Genomic DNA, 14978 nt, shown 5'->3' with positions numbered 1-14978 from the left:
CTCATCTCCTTCCTAAAGGAATGTCCTTTAATAAGCAAACTCAGTATTCGAACTGCCCAGGTCATGGGTCATTCGGGATAACTGAATGATTCATGACTCCGCTATTTTTAAGCGCCCTATCTAGCTCTCTCTTGAAAGTATCCAGAGAACCGGCCTCCTACGCCCTCTGAGGCAGAGAATTCCACAGACTCACCACTCTCTGTGTGGAAAAGTGTTTCCTCATCTCTGTGCTAAACGGCTTACTCCTTATTCTTAAACTGTGGCCCCTGGTTCGGGACTCCCCCAACATCGGGAACATGTTTCCTGCCTCTAGCATGTCCAAACCCTTAATAATCTTATGTGTTTCAATAAGAATCCCTCTCATCCTTCTAAACTCCAGAGTGTACAAGCCCAGCCGCTCCATTCTCTCAGCATATGACAGTCCCGCCATCCCGGGAATTAACCTTGTAAACCTACGCTGCACTCCCTCAAAAGCAAGAATGTCCTTCCTCAAATTAGGGGAACAAAACTGCACACAATACTCCAGGTGTGATCTCACTCGAGTCCCATACAACTACAGAAGGACCTCTTTGCTCCTGTACTCAACTCCTCTTGTTCTGAACGTGCCATTCTCTTACTTCACTGCCTGCTGTATCTGCATGTTTACTTTCATTGACTGATGAACAAGGACCCCCAGATCCTGTTGTACTCCGCTTTTCCCAACTTAACACCATTTAGATAATAATCTGCCTTCCTGTTTTTGCCACCAAAGTGGATAACCTCACATTAAACTGCATCTGCCATGCATCTGCCCACTCACCCAACCTGTCCAAGTCATCCTGCATTTTCATAGCATCCTCCTCGCAGTTCACACTGCCACCCAGCTTTGTGTCATCTGCAAATTTGCTAATGTTACTTTAAATCCCTTCATCCAAATCATGGATGTAATGCCACATGATGGCAGCCTCTGCCTACAGTCTGTTTGTTTTTCTAACTTTTTAAAATTTTTAGTTTGTTAAAAAAATGTTCTGGAGGATTGTTTCAGTATTTCTATGTGGGGGGGAGGGGTAGGGTAAGGGGGAAACCATTTCCAAGTCACTTCCTGGCGAGGAAGCGACTATTTTCCGAATCTGGTCCTAGCCCCCCTCTCGCGACCTACCAACTGGATTGGCGAATCCTTTCATGCCGGGGACCGGGGACCGGACCAGAGCCACAGCGGCAGCGCAGCACTGGATTCATCGTGGAGCAGGCGATGCCTTACCTAGATCGCCATTTGAAGCTCCGGAGTGTTGGGCCTGCTGCCAGCACGGGCGGCGCTGACCAACACTCTCATGAGTCCTGGGAACCCTTTGCCGGGGGTCTGGTAAGAAGTGGCCGATTCGGAGGTCCAAGCCACTGAGGATGTTCTCCCATCCCGACATCGAAGTTCCATCATTCGGGCGAGCGGGCCTGAACATTGGGCCACCCATAGCGGCGACTACGGAGGGCTCGGGGCCCCGACCACGGCTGAACAACAGAGGACAACGGAGGAGGTGGACTGAACTTTGGTGCCTTCCCTCACTGTGGGAAACTTTGATTCTGCTGTGTAGGGATGCCTATGTTAAAGACTATTTTGTTCTGTGTTCATTTTTATTCGTATGGCAGTATGGTGACCACAAATTTCACTGTACCAATTGGTACATGTGGCAATAAATGTCTCTTGTCTTGTCTTGATGTATATTGTAAATAGCTGCGGTCCCAGCACCGAGCCTTGCGGTACCCCACTAGTCATTGCCTGCTCTTCTGAAAGGGTTCCGTTAATCCCTGCTCTTTGTTTCTTGTCTGCCAACCGATTTTCTATCTGTGTCAGCACTCTACCCCCAAAGGAACTCCACTTCCTAAAGGAACATCCTTTAATAAGCGGACTCAGTTTCGTCACATACACATACGAGATGTGCAGTGAAATGAAAGTGACAATGCTCGCGGACTTTGTGCAAAAAGACAAACAAACAAACAACCAAACAAACTATAAACACAATCATAACCACACACATATTCTTTTACATATTAATATAGTGGGCGGAAGGAAAAACGTTCAGTAAAGTTAGTCCCTGGTGAGGTAGGAGTTCACAGTCCGAATGGCCTCTGGGAAGAAACTCCTTCTCAACCTCTCCGTTCTCACAGCATGGCAACGGAGGCGTTTGCCTGACCGTAGCAGCTGGAACAGTCCGTTGCAGGGGTGGAAGGGGTCTCCCATGATTTTATTGGCTCTGGAGTTGCACCTCCTGATGTATAGGTCCTGCAGGGGGGCGAGTGAAGTTCCCATAGTGCATTCGGACGAACGCACTACTCTCTGCAGAGCCTTCTTGTCCTTGGCAGAGCAGTTCCCAAACCAAATTGTAATGTTCCCGGACAAGATGCTTCCCACAGCCGCTGAGTAGAAGCACTGGAGGATCCTCAGAGACACTCTGAATTTCCTCAATTGCCTGAGGTGGTAAAGGCGCTGCCTTGCCTTACTCACGAGTGCTGAGGCGTGTGATGTCCATGTCATATCCTCAGAGATGTGGACTACCAGATATTTAAAACAGCTCACCCTATCCACAGGATCCCCATTTATCCTCACTAAGGTCCCACTTAGTCTAGTATTACAATAAAACACTCTTGACTCTTGACTATTGTCTATTGCAAGCTCCAAATACAGTCCCCTAAAGGCTCAAAGGAATCACAGCTTTAATGAGTGCATTTTGCTGGGCTGGGTTGGAATCGAGGTTATTGGCTGCATCCATAACGGCGGATCCGAATACGTTCAGACCGTCGGGGTCACCAAATGTAGTGAGGCAAAATTTAAACTACACGGGCATCTGAAGAGCACAAGCTGGACAACTGACCACTGTCAACAGCCAGGTCTACATACACATGACAGGGTTCCGGCCTCTGACGAGGGTTCTGTACAAAGTGACGCCATCTGGAAACTTGAACTTTTCCATCAACAATGTCTTCGAAGCAGCTCAAATAACTGCTGGGAAACCCACGCAGGTCACGGGGAGAATGTACCAACTCTGTACAGACAGCACCCGTGGTCAGGATGTAACCCGGGTCTCTGGCACTGTGAGGCAGCAACTCTACCGCTGCTTCACCGTGCTGCCCTTAATCCCCTTGTATATCTGTTCAAGTGTAAAAACAAGGTGCAGGACGGAGATAGATTGTTCCCGGCAGTTTGGAAATGTGTTATTCATGTTGTGTAACAGCCTTCAGTCAAGGTAGTCTGCCTCGCGGAGATGTGATCTGTTCCAAGAAAAACTAATTGGAAATCTAAATCAAAACTGAAAGCAGCAAAAAGATTGTTCACGTGGCTTGGGATAAAAGACACAAAGTGCTGGAGTAACTCAGCGGGTTAGGCAGCATCTCTGGAGAATGTGGACAGGTGACTCCAGCACTTGGTGGAGTCTGAAAAAGAGTCCTGAACGGAATTGTCCATCCATGTTCTCCACAGATGCTGCCTGACCCCCTGAGTTACTCCAACACTTTGTACCTATCCATGTTCTCCACAGATGCTGCCTGACCCGCTGAGTTACTCCAGCACTTTGTACCTATCCATGTTCTCCAGAGATGCCGCACAGATGGAACAGTTTAATAACGACACATTAAAATCTGCCCTTCGGCCACTCGGCAAGCTGGGCTGATCTAATCTGACGACCCTCTCGCTAGCTCGCTGCGTGCCCGATCCTAACGCAGAACCTCCACAAAACCTTTGTGCTTCGGGTAACACCTGCACCAAGAGCCTCTGCTAACAAGGGCTGGTGAACCGTGCCGGTATACGTGTACTGGGCAAGATGGCTGGGGGAAACGCACCACACCCACCGCAAACTTGGAACAACACACACCCTCCACTCATCTATCCAATACTAAAGGGCAGGCATTTCACAGTTAAATGTCTTATATCAGATTGGCGGCTCCTTCACAGGGACAACCCTGGACTCAGTTTTCCTCGGAGATGAATCTTTGCCTTAAAGGTACATTCATGCCACCTGTAGGTGAAGCATCACACTGCTGGTTGGCAGACAGGAAACAAAGAGTAACATAGAAACATAGAAACATAGAAAATAGGTGCAGGAGTAGGCCATTCGGCCCTTCGAGCCGGCACCGCCATTCAATATGATGATGGCTGATCATCCAACTCAGTATCCTGTGCCTGCCTTCTCTCCATACCCTCTGATCCCTTTAGCCACAAGGGCCACATCTAACTCCCTCTTAAATATAGCCAATGAAGTGGCCTCAACTACCTTTTGTGGCAGAGAATTCTAGAGATTCACCACTCTCTGTTTGAAAAATGTTTTCCTCATCTCGGTCCTAAATGATTTCCCCCTTATCCTTAAACTGTGACCCCTTGTTCTGGACTTCCCCAACATCGGGAACAATCTTCCTGCATCTAGCCTGTCCAACCCCTTAAGAATTTTGTAAGTTTCTATAAGATCCCCCCTCAATCTTTTAAATTCTAGCGAGTACAAACCGAGTCTATCCAGTCTTTCTTCATATGAAAGTCCTGACATCCCAGGAATCAGTCTGGTGAACCTTCTCTGTACTCCGTCTATGGCAAGAATGTATTTCCTCAGATTAGGAGACCAAAGCTGTACGCAATACTCCAGGTGTGGTCTCACCAAGACCCTGTACAACTGCAGTAGAACCTCCCTGCTCCAATACTCAAATCCTTTTGCTATGAATGCTAACATACCATTCGCCTTCTTCACTGCCTGCTGCACCTGCATGCCTACTTTTAATGACTGGTGTGTAGTGCGTGGGTCTCAAAAGGAAGCACGAATTCCAGTGTTTTGAGAGGCACCTTTTATTATGTTCCATCCGGTTGTAGGGAAGACCAAACAAGAGAAAGATGGCACCCAAACCCCTGCCTTTAAACCCTCTGGCTAAGGGCCGCCTCCGGACTGAACCACTCCCGTGCCGAGGGGTTCGACAGTATGATGGCACGACCCTTGGGAGCCGCCACAGGTGTACCATGACACCCAGGTCTCATGCATCTACATCCACACCACCTGTAGGTGAAGCAACAGCCCACATCACACAGATACAGTCGCTGCCTGCCTCAGATTCAATATATTTTTACACATAAATTATGAATAAAGATAAGAAAATGTTTCAAACACAAGTAATATTTTCTTATTCCAGTAGCAAACACATTAAGGATTAAATGAAAATAATAAATTCTTTAACTTTATGAATATCTCATAATTGCAGATGAATGAACTGAACTAGAACTGGGAGTGTGTGAGTAGTGTGTGAACAGCAGAACAAGAAGGAGACTGAAGAAGGGTCTCGACCCGAAACGTCACCTATTCCGTTGCTCCATAGATGCTGCCTCACCCGCTGAGTTTCTCCAGCATTTTTGTCTGCTTTCGATTTCTCCAGCATTTGCAGTTCTTTCTTAAACAGAACAAGGACCGGAAGCTGTTAAGTTGACAGAATTCTAGATTACTTCCTTCGTAGAATAGTTCACAATTTATACACTGTTTATTCAGCGTTGAGTTAGCTTGTTTATCCCGAATGACCTTTGACAAATCCCATGATTCCTTGCGTTTATCGAGATACCGAACTCGCTTATTAAAGGACGTTCCTTCAAGAAGGAGATGAGAAGGAATTTCTTTAGTCAAAGGGTGGTGAATCTGTGGAATTCATTGCCACAGAAGGCTGTGGAGTCCAAGTCAATGGATATTTTAAAGACATAGACAGATCCTTGATTAGTACGGGTGTCAGAGGTTATGGGGAGAAGGCAGGAGAATGTGGTTAGGTGGGAGAGATAGATCAGCCACGATCGAATGGCGGAGTATTGATGGGCCGATTGGCCTTATTCTGCTCCTATCACTTATGACCTTCTGACACGAGTTCTATGTTATCTCACTTTCACATCCACTGCCTGATCGAGCCCGGGGCTCTGGCGCTGTGAGGCAGAACCTCCACAAGAGCTTTGGGCTTTGGGTAACACCTGCACGATATTGTCACCTTTTATCTTTGAATCTTTGAACTAAATGGCAAATTATTCGATTAATAGAATAGAACATGTTTATTGTCATTGCATAACAACTGTACAACGAAATTCCATTGCATCTCCTTCGGTGTGTACATAGAAGACACATGATAAAAGATTAAAAAAGAACAAAACACAACAGCCATTGACTCACATGTACACAAGATCAGTAAAGAAAATAATAAATAGGTATTAAAAATATTTTAAAAGAATATAGCGCATTATCTTGCACCCCAAATTATATTGTGCTTCCCCCAGTGTTCTCTGTTAGAGTTAAGTTCTTGGTTTCTTGGTCCTCCAAAATATTCCAAATGGAATTTAAACTGGAGGTGGTGGAGGGAGGACTTAAGCCAGAAAGGGTTATTGGGAAGAAAGAGCTACTTTAAATTTAGTTGCATCTGGTTGGGTAACTATAGTTGGGTGGAGATTATTCCATGCTTTAATTGTGCGGGGGAAGAACGAATTGCTGTATACATCTGTCTTTGTAGCTGGAATCACAAATTGGATCGAATGCCCACGTCTGCTTCTAATTGGTTTGGGTTTGGTGTTGGTCTTGTAGTCTTTTATCGCACATGGGTAGAAGTTATTTTTTAGTCTACAGAGACCTGAATCGCCTCCCAGAGGGTAGCAGAGTGAAAAGGTGGTTGGCAGGGTGGGATCTGTCCTGCTTGTTGTTTGTGACCCAACGCAAACATCAGGCCCTGTATATGTCATCCAGGGAGGGCAGTTGAGCGTTTGTAATGCTCTGTGCTGTTTTAATAACTCTCTGCAGTGCCCTCCTCTCAGCCACAGCGCAGCTAGCAAACCACACCAGGATTTCATAGGAGAGGATACTTTCCACGGCGTATCGGTAGAAGGACAGCAGCAGCGGCTGTGAAACGTTTGCTCTCCGCAGAGACCTCAGGAAATACAGCCGCTGCTGTGACTTCTTCACGGGAGTGACGGTGTTCACTGTCCATGTGAGGTCCTGGGAGATGTATATTCCCAGGAACTTAAAGTCAGTGACTCTCTCCACCATGTCTCCTTTGATGTAGAGAGGAGCAGGTTCCTCTCTCCTCCTCCTGGTCAATAACCAGTCCTTTTGTTTTGGTTGGGTTGAGTACCAGGTTGTTTTTAAAGTTTTTAATGACAATTCCTTTCCTTTCCAATGTCCAACTTTTTGTTGTCATTACTACACAGGTAGGTCGGAGTAATCTTACGCAGATTAAAAAGTACAGATCTTCCGTGGTTATTTCCAGATTAATCGCTTCATCACTGAAGTAGTTGTACAAACAAAGAGATGAACGTTCCAGGTTCTGGTTATTCTCATACAAGCTGTAGCTTTCTGTTCTCTCCCATCTGGTGAGAACTGTGTACTCTCCACATCCTATTCCTGGTCTGAGTCATTCCCTGTCCCCCAAGCCCAAATGTTACGCTGCTCTATCATCAAATGACCGCCCCAAATGTCCTCTATTGTATTGCTCTAGAAAATGCAAGCAATCACTCTTGTCCTTAGTTTTTCTTTCCACTCCTCTCATTAATGCCGTGATGAAAACTTCATTTAGCTGATGCTTCCCTTTGAGCAGTTCATTTATGCCCCTGTCCCACTTAGGAAACCTGTGCCCACCCAAGGTTCCCGTGCGGTTCCCGGAGGTTGCAGTTGGTTGCCGGAGGTTGCAGGTAGAGAGACTGACAAAAACCTCCGGGAACTGCACGGAAACCTTGGGTGGGGCGCAAAGTCTCCAAAAGTTTTCGTTCATGTTTCCTAAGTGAGACAGGGGCTTATATGGGTGACGTTTCGGGTGGAGGCCACTTCTTCAAGACTGAGAGTCAGGGGAAAGGGAAACGAGAGAGATAGGCGGTGATATTGAACAAATATTGAAGAGGTATTGCACAAATGTATGAAAGGTATGCAAAAAGGAAAAGATGATAAAGGACACAGGCCATTGTTAGCTGTGGGCGAGATGAAATGAGTTAATGCCCCTGTCCCACTTAGGAAACCTGAACGGAAACCTCTGGAGACTTTGAGACCCGCCCAAGGTTTCCGTGCGGTTCCCGGATGTTTTTGTCAGTCTCCCTACCTGCTTCCACTACCTGCAACCTCCGGCAACCACCTGCAACCTCCGGGAACCTTGGGTGGGGCGCAAAGTCTCCAGAGGTTTCCGTTCAGGTTTCCTAAGTGGGACAGGGGCATTACTCGCATAAGAACTCATCTCGTGAGATACGCTGCTGCTGCTTCCTGATCCCTTGGCCTCAAGTATATTGATCTTTGCTCCGGCTTCTGCCAGCTCCGTCTCTAGTTCCAGTTCTTCCATCGCTCTTTTGAATTGTTCCTCTTGTGCCTGTAGCTCAAGCTTGGCATTGGCTGCTGCCAACTCCTTCTCCCTTTTCAATTGCTCTTTTGGTGCCTCAAGCTTGTGCTTTTTGTTCATGGCGGCAGCCCGTTCCAGCAGAGCAGGCTTTTCTGCCTGGCAGAGGCCTACCGAGCAGAGGCGGTTGAAGATGCGCAAGATGAAGAATTAGATTTGTAGCTTGATCTTCGTTTTGAGATTTGAAACGCTGTCTTCAGGTCCAATTTCTTCTGATTCTACAACACTCTGTTGTATGGCACTTTTAGCTATAGAGTGTGTAATTTAATAATAATATAATATAATATTTATTACATGTCATTTGAACCTCAGTGAGGCTCAAATGAAACTCTGTTTCCACAGCCATACAGACAACTCCTACAAGACATACAAACAATTCAATTTACACAAACATCCATCACAGAGAATCTCCTCCTCACTGTGATGGAAGGCAAAGTCTTTTCTCTCCCCTGCACCATTTCTCTCCTGATGTTGAAGCCCCAGCCGGGCGATGGTAAGTCCCCAGGCCCAAAAGTTACAAAGATGGAGCCCCCGGCGGGCGCTGTAATGTCTCGCGGCCATTAAAACCGCTCCGGGCGATGTACGGCCCCGCTCCGGGTCGTTCCAACCCCGCGACACGGGCTGGAAAAGTTGCGTTGCGGGAGCTACGAAAAGCGGTTTCCCACCCGGACCCGTGACCTCCCGATGTCCCAGTCCACCGGACCTGCAGCTGCAGCTGGAGCCTCCGAGCACCGGGGTCGGGCCGTAGCAGCGACCCACCACCGCTCCCCATGCTCCGAGGCCGGCCAGCCCCACGATGGTAAGTCCGCAACTCCGCGACTGGAGCCCCCAGGTCGTCCCGGTTGGAGGCCGCTCCACGGTGCAAGGCCCCAACGACAACGGAGACCCGACAGGGAAAAGGTCGGGTCTCCCGTGCAGGGAAGAGATTTTTTTTAAGTTTCCCCCCCCCCCCCCCCCCCCCCCCACATATACACATTTAAAAACAGTATTAAAAAACACAAACAACTACATTTAACTAGACAAAAAAGAAAAAAAAGACAGACAGGCTGTAGGGGGCGCTGCGACGTGAGCAATGCGCCCACTTGCTGCCCAACTTCAGAAAACCACCTCTATACATCGAAATATTACTAAAACGCTCATCTTATTTGTTTGTTTGTATGCGTGCATGTGAGATCTCAAAACCCTGCCAAAACGGTACACGATGGCGCTACAGTTTTTGGCCCACCTTACTCATCATTGTCCTGTGATGTAAATGAAAGAGGTTTCGTTCAGATTGATGATATATTTTACAAGTTATTGACATTAAAACTTAAATATACTTAAAACAACGTGCCCACTTGCTGGCCGCACCTGCGCAGTTGGGGGAAGCCCATCACCCCTGCAGGTGCGCAGTGGGCCTGTTATCCATGCCTACGCAGTTGGGCCCTTTAATTTGGGGAGCGGACACAGGTACAGACTGGGCCCTAATCTGGGGTTGGAGACGTTGCGGGGTCCAAGGTCCATGGGTGGGGAGAGGCCGTGCCCGGGACCTGGGGCATGGGCGCTGGGGCCGGATCTGGGGGCGCCGTTGCTGCTGCTCCGGGCTTGCGGGGACGGAGAGGACCGGGACTCAGGGCAAGGACTAGGATGCGGCCTCAGCCTCTCCCTACCCATCCCCCAGCTCCAGGCTGCTCGGCCCATTCCCCCGATAGCCCCTGCCTCACGTACAACTTCATCACCGATGTGGTGGAGAAAACGGGGCCGGCGGTACTGTACATCGACATCCTGGGGAGGTGAGGAGGGAGAGTGGAGGGATTAAGGGATTGGGAGGGAGCGTGGTGGGATTGAGGGAGAGTGGGGGTAGGGAGGAAGAGGGAGGAGAAAATGAGGGAGGTGAGGAGGGAGAGTGGGCGAGGAGGGGGAGAGAGTGGGGGAGAGTGTGGGGGAGGAGGGGGATAGAGTGGGGGAGGAGGGAGGTAGGGAGGGGAGAGGGGTTATGGAGGGAGGGAATGACTGAGGGTAGGGGAAAGGAGAGGGAGGGAGTGGGGGAGGGGAAGAGGAGAGAGGAAAGAAGAGGGAGGGTGAAGAGGAAGGGGTTGGATTGCTGGGGGATGTGAGGGAATTGAGGAGGATAGGGATAGGAAGAGGAATGGCGAGGTAATGGAAATATTACACGCAAAGTTAATAACTTTAACTTGATTTCTGCCGTTAGTGCGGGCCTGTCATCCACGTATACGCAGTTTAGTGAACGGGACCCAACGGGTCCGCACTTGTCTTGTATAAAACCATTAACAGTTTCCATTCTTTGTTGAAACTACTGTTTGTTGCCTTTCAAGCTCCTTTTCAGGCAGTGGTACTTTCCTCAACGACTTGGCCTTTTCTCTGACTTCATTACAGAGCTTGATTAAATTGAACCAGGTTAGATTGTACTTAATTCACAGTTTCATCTGATTTCCTGAGCTCTTTCAGCTTCTCAATTAAATTGTTAACTTGTTTACATATCGAGTTTCTTGACTTCTGACACTTTTCCATAAACAATTCCCTTGCTCAGTGATTCTTCTTTGCTTTCCAGAATCCTGTCCAACATCGCCCCCTTGTGACTGAGCTTCATACATATTGGATCACTATTCCCTTGAGACGTGTTGACGTAAAGCTGTAAGTCTGCGGCTGGTATTCCAAGACAACTGATATCGCTCAGATCCTCAAGGTCGTTAGGTAAGCTAAGGGTTAGGTTAGGTAAGGGGGAGGTGCAGCGAGACCTGGGTGTCCTTGTACACCGGTCACTGAAAGTTGGCGTGCAGGTACATCAGGCAGTGAAGAAAGCTGATGGAATGTTGGCCTTCATAACAAGAGGATTTCAGTATAGGAGTAAAAAGGTTCTTCTGCAGTTGTATAGGGCTCTGGTGAGACCACATCTGGAGTATTGTGCACAGTTTTGGTCTTCTAATTTGAAGAAAGGACATCCTTGTGATTGAGGCAGTGCAGCGTAGGTTCATGAGATTGATCCCTGGGATGGCGGGACTGTCATATGAGGAAAGATTGAAAAGACTAGGCTTGTATTCACTGGAGTTTAGAAGGATGAGGGGGCATCTTATAGAAACATATAAAATTATAAAAGGACTGGACAAGCTAGGTGCAGGAAAAATGTACCCAATGTTGGGCGAGTCCAGAACCAGGGGCCACAGTCTTAGAATAAAGGGGAGGCCATTTAAGACTGAGATGAGAAAAAACATTTTTCACCCAGAGAGTTGTGAATTTGTGGAATTCCCTGCCACAGAGGGCAGTGGAGGCCAAATCACTAGATGGATTTAAGAGAGAGTCAGATAGAGCTCTAGAGGCTAGTGGAATCAAGGGATACGGGGAGAAGGCAGGCACGGGTTATTGATTGGGGACGATCAGCCATGATCACAATGAATGGCGGTGCTGGCTCGAAGGGCCGAATGGCCTCCTCCTGTTTGTCCTATTGCCCTGTGGGCGTGTCCTATGACACTGGGGACGTGTCCTATTGCCCTGGGGCGTGTCCTATGACACTGTGGGCGTGTCCTGTGACACTGGGGGCGTGTCCAATTGACCCGGGGGGCATCCTATTGCCATGGGGGCGTGTCCTATGACCATGTGGGCGTGTCCCAAGGCATGGGGGCGTGTCCTATGTCCCCAGTGGGCGTGGCCTGTGACATGTGGGCGTGTCCTATGTCCGCAGCAGCAAGCCTGGTCCTTCGTCCTTCGTCCTTCATTGTAGAGGTCTGCAAAAAATATAAGAAACAGGAAAAATCAGTCAAAAAGTCAAAGAACTCACTCCTATGTATGTATGTATGCATGTAGCTATGTCTTTGTCTTGTATCTGTGTGTCTGCACACTTACAATTCTCCCCAATCTGCCACACAGTCTTTGTCTGATTTTTAGATTTTTATTTTTTTTCATTTTTACAAAAAATTGCAAAGTGTGGAAAAAACAGCAAATATGTAGAAATGCAAGGTCTTTTTTGCAAACAATTCTTGCATAAAATTCAGATTTCTCCCCAATTTTCGACAGTGCAGCGAGCAGCAGACATGTGCGTTTGCCTGCTCGTTTCGTTTAATGCCTGCTCTGCTCTGCTCCACACATAAAAGTCGCTGCAAAGTGTGGAAAACGCTGGAAATGTGTACAAATGCACGGTGCTACACATGCCTGTGTGTTTATTGCAAATTTACAGCACAGAGAAATGAACATTAAAGGCATCTTTCACCATTTTATCGGCGGCTCAGCTCAGCTCAGCTAGCGGCTATTTCCCTTCTGCGAGAGTCTTTGTCTTTGTCTTTGTCTCCGGCGGCGGCGGTCGGGGAGGGGGGTCTCACATATTCGGCTCTAAACTGTGGAAAATAAATCACAATTCAACACTTTTTGTGCCAGGTACATTCATCTCCGCCTCGCCAACACACCCATGCTATTTCTGGGCAGATTCTCCCACTTATTCACCCACCCATCCATCCATCAATCTTTGATATCTTTGATTTTTATTTATATTCATATCTAGCTTTTCACTTTTTGGGACAAAATTCCACTGCTCTACATTCAATGCAGCCTCTCTCTCTCTCTCTCTCTGCATCGCTAGCTCTCTTTTCCCCCCATTTCTCTCTCTCTCTCTTTGTCTCTTTCTCGCTGCGCTGCCTGCCGGTGCCATTGCCATTGCCAGCAGCAGCAGCAGCAGGGGGGTGGGGCGGCTCACATAATCGCCTCTAAACTGTGCAAAATGAAACACAAATCAATACTTTTTGTGCTACAGACATTAATCTCCGTCTCACCGACACAACCACGTTATTCTCCGGGCAGATTTCACCCCTTTTTCATCCATCCATTCAATCAATCAATCATTTGATTATCAAAGATAATATATTATACATTATATATATTATATACACTTTTTGGCCAGAAATCACCCCCACCGCGCACCCATCCAGCCTCTCCTCTCTCTGCATCGATCCATGCAGCCTCTCTCTCTTTTGTCCCCACTTTCTCTCTCTCTCTCTCTCTCTATCTAAACAGCGGAGCGGCGAAAAGATTTACTCATTCTCAACCTCTGCGTATTTCTCTCTCTCTCTCTCTCTCTCTCTCTCTCTCTCGCTCTCTCTCTCTCTCTCACACACACACACACACACACACACTAGTTTCCAGCAGTCAGTCGGGCACAAGAACATTTGAATCTTACCTCAATTTCTCCCTTTTTCTCTCCATCTCCGTCTCACTCCGTCTCTCCGTCTCTGTCTCCGGCACCAAGTCACACGTTCAGCTCCTGTTCTCAGCTCACAATGAATCAAACTCAGCGCCAAAACGCCAAACACCGCCTCTTCACTCTTCCCATTGGAGGCAGCAGATTTGGCGCAATTCAGGACATCACATACACACAGACAAGATGAGTGTTCTAGTAATACTCGAAAGTGGGCTTTTGTAAAGTTTTAAATGTCAATAACTTGTAAAATATAACATCAATCTGAACAAAACTTGACACAGGACAATGGTGAGTAAGTTCAAGTGAGTTTATTGTCATGTGTCCCTGATAGGACAATGAAATTCTTGCTTTGCTTCAGCACAACAGAACATAGTAGGCATTGACTACAAAACACATGAATAAATAAACTGATAAAGTGCAAATAACAAATAATGGGTTATTAATGTTCAGAGTTTTGTCCGAGCCAGGTTTAATAGCCTGATGGCTGTGGGAAGTAGCTATTCCTGAACCTGGTCGTTGCAGTCTTAAGGCTCCTGTACCTTAAGGTGGTATTTTAGTGCTACAGTGTATCGTTATGGTCTAGTTCAGATCATGAAAAGCTGGAAAACATACAAACACGCTCACTCACAGACAAGATGAGATTTGCAATTGTACCAAGGCAATTAACCTACAAACCTGTACGTCTTTGTAGTGTGGCAGGAAATCGCAGCACCCGGAGAGAACCCACACAGTCGCAGGGAAAACGTGCAAACTCCGTACAGACAACACCCGTGGTCAGGATGGAACCCGGGTCTCTGGCACCGCGAGGCATCAACTCTACCGCTGCGCCACCGTGCCGCTGAATTATATAGTGTAGTAATAATAACATGTGAGGCAGTTTATAAAATTGCTTTGCAGAATTTGATAGAGGCTTTGACAGATTGTTCCTTAGTACAAGTGTCAGGGGTTATGGGGAGAATGGGTTTGAGAGGGAAAGATAGATCAGCAATGATTGAAGGGCGGAGTAGACTTGATGGGCCGAATGGCTTAATCCTGCTCCTGGAACTTATGAAAGAATGAAATACGCTCACATTTGATTTTGAAAATCAGTTCTTTATTGAGATGTGGCAACAGATGAACAGAGTAATGGTACACGCTCCAAGTTATATTATTATTATTATTATTATTATTATACAGATCATTAAAATATTGCAAATATCAAGCATGGTGTATTAGACAATAGACAATAGGTGCAGGAGTAGGCCATTCGGCCCTTCGAGCCAGCACCGCCATTCAATGTGATCATGGCTGATCATCCCCAATCAGTACCCCGTTCCTGCCTTCTCCCCATAACCCATGACTCCGCTATCTTTAGGAGCCCTATCTAGCTCTCTCTTGAAAGTATTAGCTTTGCCTTTGTCAACTTGAAGGAGGTTGTCCATGCGCTGCCATCATAACATGCTTGTCTAGC

The sequence above is a fragment of the Amblyraja radiata genome, chromosome 1 (genome assembly GCF_010909765.2).
Source record: "Amblyraja radiata isolate CabotCenter1 chromosome 1, sAmbRad1.1.pri, whole genome shotgun sequence".
Taxonomy (NCBI): Eukaryota; Metazoa; Chordata; class Chondrichthyes; order Rajiformes; family Rajidae; genus Amblyraja; species Amblyraja radiata.
This window is presented reverse-complemented; position numbering follows the sequence as displayed.